The following is an 8,278-nucleotide window of genomic DNA, read 5'->3' on the forward strand; positions in this document are numbered from 1 at the left end:
TAAGGACCATTTGTGAAATTTTACTCAAGGACCGTTTATGCAATTTTAAATAAATCTATTAAATTTTATATTAATTACCATAAATCAAATAAAAAGGAAAAAAATAGAACATAGAAAATGTAATATTTATATAATAAAAAATTAAAACTTATAAAATTTAATATATACAAATGATTTTTTTTGTCTAGACTTTATCTAAAATATTCAAACTACAATACATTATTAAATATTTTAGTTTTCTATTTTTTAACTAAAAAAATTTTGAAGCATAAAAACTTCATTTTATTACTTTTTAATTTTTAGATGATGTAATTTTTAAGATTTATCTTCATTTATCTTATATATATATATATATATATATATATATATATATATATATATATATATATATATATATATATGAAAAAAATATGATATGTTATTTATTATACAAATATATTTGGTTTTTTTATAGAAATAATAGTGTGCTGCTATTTTATTTTAAAAATATAAGTATGTCGGTTTGAATTAAAGATAAAAATATGTTTATGCTTTTGTTTAATAATATAAGTATGGTAAATTTATATTGGTTCAATATAAACTTTTGATATTTAATTCTAGGGTTTAGGTTAAATTTGGTCCCTTAACTTTTGGTTTTGTATTCATTTGGTCACTTAACTCCTTTTAAGTTCTAAAATGTCACTTAACTTCTTTTAAGTTCTAAAATGTCACTTAACTTTTAAAATTTTGCTAAAATGGTCACTATGAACGGCAATAAGAGGTTACCATATTTCTTTTAGCTATCTAAGGTCATCAAACTTTTTTTTGGCTAGTTTAGGTCATTAAACTTTTTTAAGCTATAATTAATCACTAAACTTTTGAAATTGTGTTCATTCAATTTTATATTTTTTTTCTGCAATTTATTTTTATAACTTTTATTTTTTACTTTCATTTTTACATGTTATATTTCATAATTTGTTTTTATATCTTCAATTTTATTGCATTTTTGTATTTTTTTCACAATCTATTTTTACAACTTAACTTTTTTTTTTTACTTTACTTACATGTTTTTTTCAATATTCATTTTTGCAACTTTTTTTTTAATATTATTCATAATATGTTTTTAGAGCTCCATATATTCGTTTTGCCAATTAAGTGTCGATACCGAACTATATAATTATTAACCCAAGTGATAATTCTAAAATTATTTGTTTCTCGTGCATCCGATAACATTACATAATTAGCAACTTTCTTATATAAAAGTTTGTCTATTACAATAATAACAACACCCCACATATGTTTCTCAAACAAAAAAATCATCATTCTTTTTTTGTTTTTGTTGTTGGTTTTTCTCAAGTATTAAATTATCTATTTTGTTTGATTATAGGCATTGTGGATCCAAAATATGATTTTCTTTGGTCAATTAGTATCCAGCTTGATAACAACAACTATGGATACTGAAGTTATATAATTATAATTTTTTTTATGTGAGAAACATATATAGGGTATTGCTACCAATGTAATAGGTGAACCGTCAAATGAAAAAGTTGTTAATTATACAACATTATTGGATGTGTGACAAAATGATAATTTTAGGATTTCCACTCGGGTTAGTAATTTTGTAGTTCAGTTAATTTACATCTAATTGGTAAAGAAAATATACAAAGTTCTAAAAACATTTTATCGAAAAACATATAAAATGAAGTTGTAAAATGGATTTTGGCAAAAACATGAAAACGAAGTAAAAAGGTTAAGTTGTGAAAATAAATTGTGAAAAAAATGAAAAACGTACTAAAAATAAAGTTATAAAAACAAATTATGAAAAAAAAAATATAAAAATGAAAGTAAAAAATGAAGTTATAAAAACGAATCGTGAAAAACATGTAAAAACGAAACAAAAATGAAGTTATAAAAATGAATTGCGGGAAAAAATATAAAACTGAATGAGCACAATTTCAAAAGTTTAGTGACTAATTATAGCTTAAAAAAAGTTTAGTGACCTAAAATAGCCAAAAAAACGTTCGATGATCTTACATAGACAAAAGAAATATGGTAACCTATTATTGTCGGTCATAGTGACAATTTTAGCAAATATTTAGAAGTTAAGTGACCTTTTAGAACTTACAAAAAATTAAGTGACCAAATGAGCATAAAACCAAAAGTTAAATGACCAAATTTGACCTAAACCCCTAATTCTAAAAATTGTTTAGTTTTATCAAAAAAAAAATTAAGCATTATGAAAAAGATTTATTTATTTATTTTATTTTTTAGTAAACTTATATTCTTAATAAAGAAGAATACATAGACGTAGCGGGTAAACGAGCAACAAGCTGTACGGCAACCCCCTTTTGGATGACAAAACTAATTCTTTTAAAAACAATATCTATAGATTTTAGAGTCATAACATTACTATGCATGACCTGTTGAACTCTATTGAGTAGCTCCACAACTTCTGGCGCAAGGAAACCGAAAGTATCAAATGCAAGGGGTATAAATGTGTGTTGATTTTCCATGCACACTTTCTCATGTTTTGCCACTTTGCTGGATGCAACTTTTAAAGCAGCTTGCCCCACAGTTAAAATCCCACTCCCCAAGCCCACAAGAGGGGGAACCCCTGTTAGATCCACGCATGAATGTTTTCCTCCAGCCAATCCAAATACTAAAACATCAGCTGACCTAAGTGTTGATCTTCCTTCCAATGGGTCAGTCAGAAAATTTACATGTGCTTCTTTCTTGGTAGAAACCCCAACGCACCTACATATGTCGAAAAGAACATCCCTAACTAGATCGTGTCGGTACTTGAAACCCGAGAGCTCTTTACAATGAACTGCATGCTCCCCAAAGGAGTCCAAACAAGCCTCGCGACAAACAGGGCAAGTCTCGTCAACCGGAAATAAAGGGATCATAAGGTGATACTTTAGGATGACACGATACTCCACTGGCGACATATGCTGGCCAATACCGTCAATATGAATAGTCATAAGAAAACCCTGAGCATGTGGGTCCCTTAGAAACTCAAAAAATGCTTTCTGCCTAATCGTCATGTCGAATTGAACTTCCATGTCTTGGACAATTTTAGCTAATAATTAACTATGCTGCTACACATGCTAAAATAATTAAACATATGAATAATATGGCATTAATTTCGTTTAACTTCATTTTATTTAATGGAAAATAAAAATATTTTATATGTTTAAAAGGTTTGTGTTTCAGAAATAACAGTGTACCGTGTTTTATATAAAAATAAATTTATTTGTTCATTTATATAAAAATAAAAACCTTTTAAATATATTAAATATTTTTACTTTCCATTAAATAAAATAAATTAAACGAAATTAATGTCATATTATTCATATGATTAGTTATCTTAGCATGTATAGTAGCTTAGTTAATTATTAGCTAATAGACGTTTTTCAATTTTGCTTTGACATGTTTACGTTTTATTAAGGAATATATTCAAAATTTGACCACACTAAATAATTTTAAATATCAAAATTTATATCAAACCAATATAAAAATTACTGTATTTATATTATGAAACCAAAACCGAAACATATGTTTATCTCTAACACAAAACCGCATAATTATATTTTTAAAATAAAATAGCGGCATACTATTATCTCTATAATAACATATGTTTTTATAAAAACACGCCATATTATTCATAAAAATAAATATATTTGTATAAGATAAATGAAGATATAATTTAAAAATTACATCATGTAAAAAATTAAAAGTAATAAAATGATATTTTTATGTTTCAAATTTTTTTATGTAAAAAATAGAAATCGAAAATATTTAATGATGTATTGTAGCTTGAATATTTTAGATAAAGTCTAGACAAAAAAAATTATTTACATATTAAATAAAATATATTTGCATGATGATTAAAATGTATACGTTTTAATTTTTTATATATATAAATATTATATTTTCTATGTTTTATTTTTTTGTTTTTTATTTGATTAATGGTAATTAATACAATATTTAATAGATTTATTTAAAATTTCATAAACGATCATTGTGTAAAATTTTACAAATGGTCCTTAGATAAGTTTCACAAAATGACGTAAATGGTCCTTATCCAAAAATTTCTACTTAATGGATCCATATAACTGACATCCATAGTAAGGACCATTTATATGCAATGTTTGCTTTGTAGGAACCGTCCATGCAAAAAAGGTTTCATAGGGACTACTTTAAGGACAAATGAAAAAACTTAAGGACCATATGTGAAATCTTATCTACTAAATATTAATATATATATGTTTTTGGAAAACCTTATTGAAATTTGACTAATGGGTTGTTTGATATGCTTCTTCTTGGGTATGGTATACGGTTGAGTATGATTCAGACTGCTTGATATTACAATCAAAAGCTTCTGATTCGGTCTTATAGCCAATGATATGTCTATTACCGGGTGAGATAAGATGATGGACATGACTCAATCATGCCCTGACTCAATCAGAACAATTATCAAATAACCCCAAAATCGTGAATTTCTTTCCAAGATAGACGGGAAAAATATTCCTCGATAAAAACTAAAAATTAACAAAATGAAGCAATCAAATATTTAGAAAGTTCTAATTTTTTTTTCATCAACCATATATAAAAGTTCTCTTTACTCCAATGAAATAAAATATCAGATTTCTGCTATAAATTAATCTTTAAAACACTATGAGTTATATCACACCTACTACCAACTATCATATAGTGTACCCAAGGAGGACTTTACCTTATACAATGAAAGCAAAGGATGCTTTTCGGTTGAAAAAACTTGATTGATTTTTCTTATATGCATTTCCACTCCACTGCTTTTCTATGCAATTTAATAATGGTAATTAAAACCATCATTCAATGCTTTTTGCTTTTCAAACCAAATAGACTTTCAACCATTCTCACTATAAAAAAAGGTTTGCATTGGTAACTCCAACAAATTAATGAGCACTAAATTTAGTTTGTTGGATCCTTTCTCCTATATAACCACTTAACTTCAACCAAATATCAAAGGGTTGACATTGACCATAAGATCATGAAGAGGGGTTCTACTTTGAGCAACAAGAGTTGCACATTCTTGGGTGCATTGGTCGTGTTGATGTTGATAATACAACAAGGGAGTGCAGGCTTGTACTCGTGTTGGGGAGGGTGTCTCAACGAATGTTTTCTTTTTAGTAGCAAAAGAATAGGCGAAAGTTTTCCATGTTATGTTAATTGTTTCTTGGGCAAGTGCCTATCTCAACCACCAGGCCAGACTAGTCTCGGAACACCTCCCCGTTTGGTTAATCACCCATCACCATTGCATGCACCTTCACCCTCTGATTCAGAAGCATATCAAGATTATTTCATCGATAAAGCATATGAAATCCATCGCTATCATCTACACAATTGCATAAAAGATTGCTCTCTGCAAACTTATTGGTTTGCCACTAATGGTATGTTCTCAAATCTTTATAAATTAATAGAATAGAAATATAATAATGACATACACATGACGGTTTATAATGATATACACATAAAGAAATTAAAAATTCTTACTTGGGGTGTGTTTAAGTTAGCTTTATTTATTTATTTATTTATTTATTTATCATAAAAGTGATTTCTAAGAAAAATGCTTATTAGCTTATGACTTTTAGGAAAAACGGATTTTAAAAAGTGTTTGGATAAGAAAAACTGCTTTTAGGAGTAAAATTGCTAAAATTGCTAAAAAGCTAGGATTTTCCAGCTTTTTGAAAGTTTATTTTTTCCTATCCAAAAAACTGTTTTAAAAAGTGTTTTTTAAATACACAAACATTTTTTTTTACTTTATTAGTTTTTTGAAAAGCTAAAAAACTAATAAACTATTTTCAAAAGCTATCCCAAATACCCATTTATTCTTCCTACCATCATTCTATCATTTTTAGAGAATGACAAATGTATAACATATGACAAGTGTCACAACCTTAAATCTATAGAAAGATGATAGGATAAAAAAAATGATATTTGATTTCTTATTTACGTAATACTCTATAAAACGAAATACACTTTTTGTTTATTTATTTATTTAGAATATTACTTAAATCATACGCAAATAGTTGAGTTTTTCATGATATAATGTTCCATGCCAAATCAATGCCAAATTAACAACCCAAAAAGTTAAAAAAACATATCTTCATAATAATATAATTTTAGTCATAATATACAAGACCCATCAATCTTGATTTAAATCGTATTATCCTTTTCAGTTGGTTAATTTAAAAATAATTACATTAAACTGATTAAATACTATATTTTTGTTATAAAGAATCAAAATTGAGATAAATTAAATATTCAATATGTAAACTTCTCAACAGAAAAGGACAAATAGAAATGAAATCATATTATTACTTTTAAGTGAGTTTTCATATTCTTATGTTTAGATTTATACATTTAAACTAAAAGTTTATATTTTAGTATGTTTTTAAAATCTATTAACTTATTAACAAATTAAAATAAATACAAATTAAAAATGAAAAAAAGGAAAAAACGAAAGAATTATTAAAATGGTTCTTCTAACAGCTTGGAAATTTAAAAGTTATATTGAAATGATTTTGTTTCAAAAAGATCTTAAATACATAGAAAACATTTTTATTGTTTTTTATAAAGATAGATTATATTTTTGTGTGTTTTTGATTCATCCAACTAAAAACAATGTGTTTGAATATCATTATTTTCTATCTTGAATTAAAATAATAATTGTAAAAATCAAAACAATTTTATTTATTTATTTATTTTATTTAGATAAATGAATAAAAAGCATAAACGAAAATATAATCCCCTTTCCAAAATAACAATACTTTACAAAGATTATAATATATTATGGACGCATTTAAAGAAATTTAGAGGATGCACCTTTTTTTTTATAGCTTTTTACTATTTGCTTGACCACTTAATATCATTTAATACCATTAGATATGATAGCATTTTTTTTTGTTTTTTATTGACCACTCAATATATAAAGTTTTGTCCAATCTAACCCTTTCTCTTTAATAATATATCATTTTACCTTTATAATTTTATTTTAGTTTAAGAAATATTTATTTTTTTAATAAATATTTTTATATTAGTTGTTACAAATGTTTATATATTATAAACTAAAATGTTTATACATATATATTATAAACTATAGTAAAATTTAATACAAACCCTATTTTAATAAATATAGGGTGTTTAAAAGCAATTAATTAAATGAATACATTTTATTAAATATTTTAGATATATGAAGATCAATTAGTTAAACGTTTAAAAAAAGCTATTATAGATATTAAAGATTGAAGATATAATTTAATTAGAGCTTAAAATTAATATAAGGATGAATTGGCAACAATTAAAAATGCTATACCTAATGAAAATCTAATGTACATTCAAAATAGGTACTTTACATTAATTATATGCTATCATCGTGATACTAATTTTTATGGGATGTCATTTATACATCCATGTATAATAACTTTGTAGATTATATAATATAAATAAAATATATATTTTATATTTATGAGTTATTTTTTTAAATAAATAATCGTATTTCCAATTTCATACATGTTTATTTTTATATTTAATACTTTTTAAACCGCATTAAATGAACTTGGTAGGTTAAAATTACTACGTTTCACAATTCCAGCCGCAATAAACGTTTAGATAAATTATACGAATTATTCCTGTGGTTTGCGGTATCCTATATGTGTAGTTTCTAAGTCCTAACTACCTTTTGTAATTCACACCATCATTATAGTTAGTGTTTATTTCATATTTGGTCTTGAAACGACTTAAAATGACCAACATGTGTTTATAGATTTTTTTTATATTTATATAAATTAAATATGAAAACAAAGAATAAAAAAAAATCCTAAACCTAACCACTTCTCTCTCCCCATGCTCATACGTTCGTACTCTTAAACCTTCATCTTTGACCATTTCATCACCTCCTCTTACCTTCCAGCCATATCATTTAACTTTGACGACTACCACTATTGATGCCTCCCCCCCTTCTTACAACTCTATCGCCGCCTTCTTTTGACAGTGTGTCACCACGCCACCACTCTCATCCCTGGAGAAAGAAAACGAGAAAAATAAGATTTATTTGGGGTTCAGAACAACATCCTACCAGATTTTCATCTCCTCTATCCCCACCACCGACTTGAATCTCCTCCGGCCTCTGTCTTACTGACCACATTCTACGATGAATCAACACCCTACCCGATTTGCTTCGAATAAAACACAAGTTTGTTTTTCTCTGAAAGGAACATGCAACATCCACCTAAGACTGACATACAAACTGCATGTG

This window comes from Lactuca virosa, chromosome 3 (assembly GCF_052849685.1).
Source record: "Lactuca virosa cultivar CGN04683 chromosome 3, Lactuca_virosa_CGN04683_v6, whole genome shotgun sequence".
NCBI lineage: Eukaryota > Viridiplantae > Streptophyta > Magnoliopsida > Asterales > Asteraceae > Lactuca > Lactuca virosa.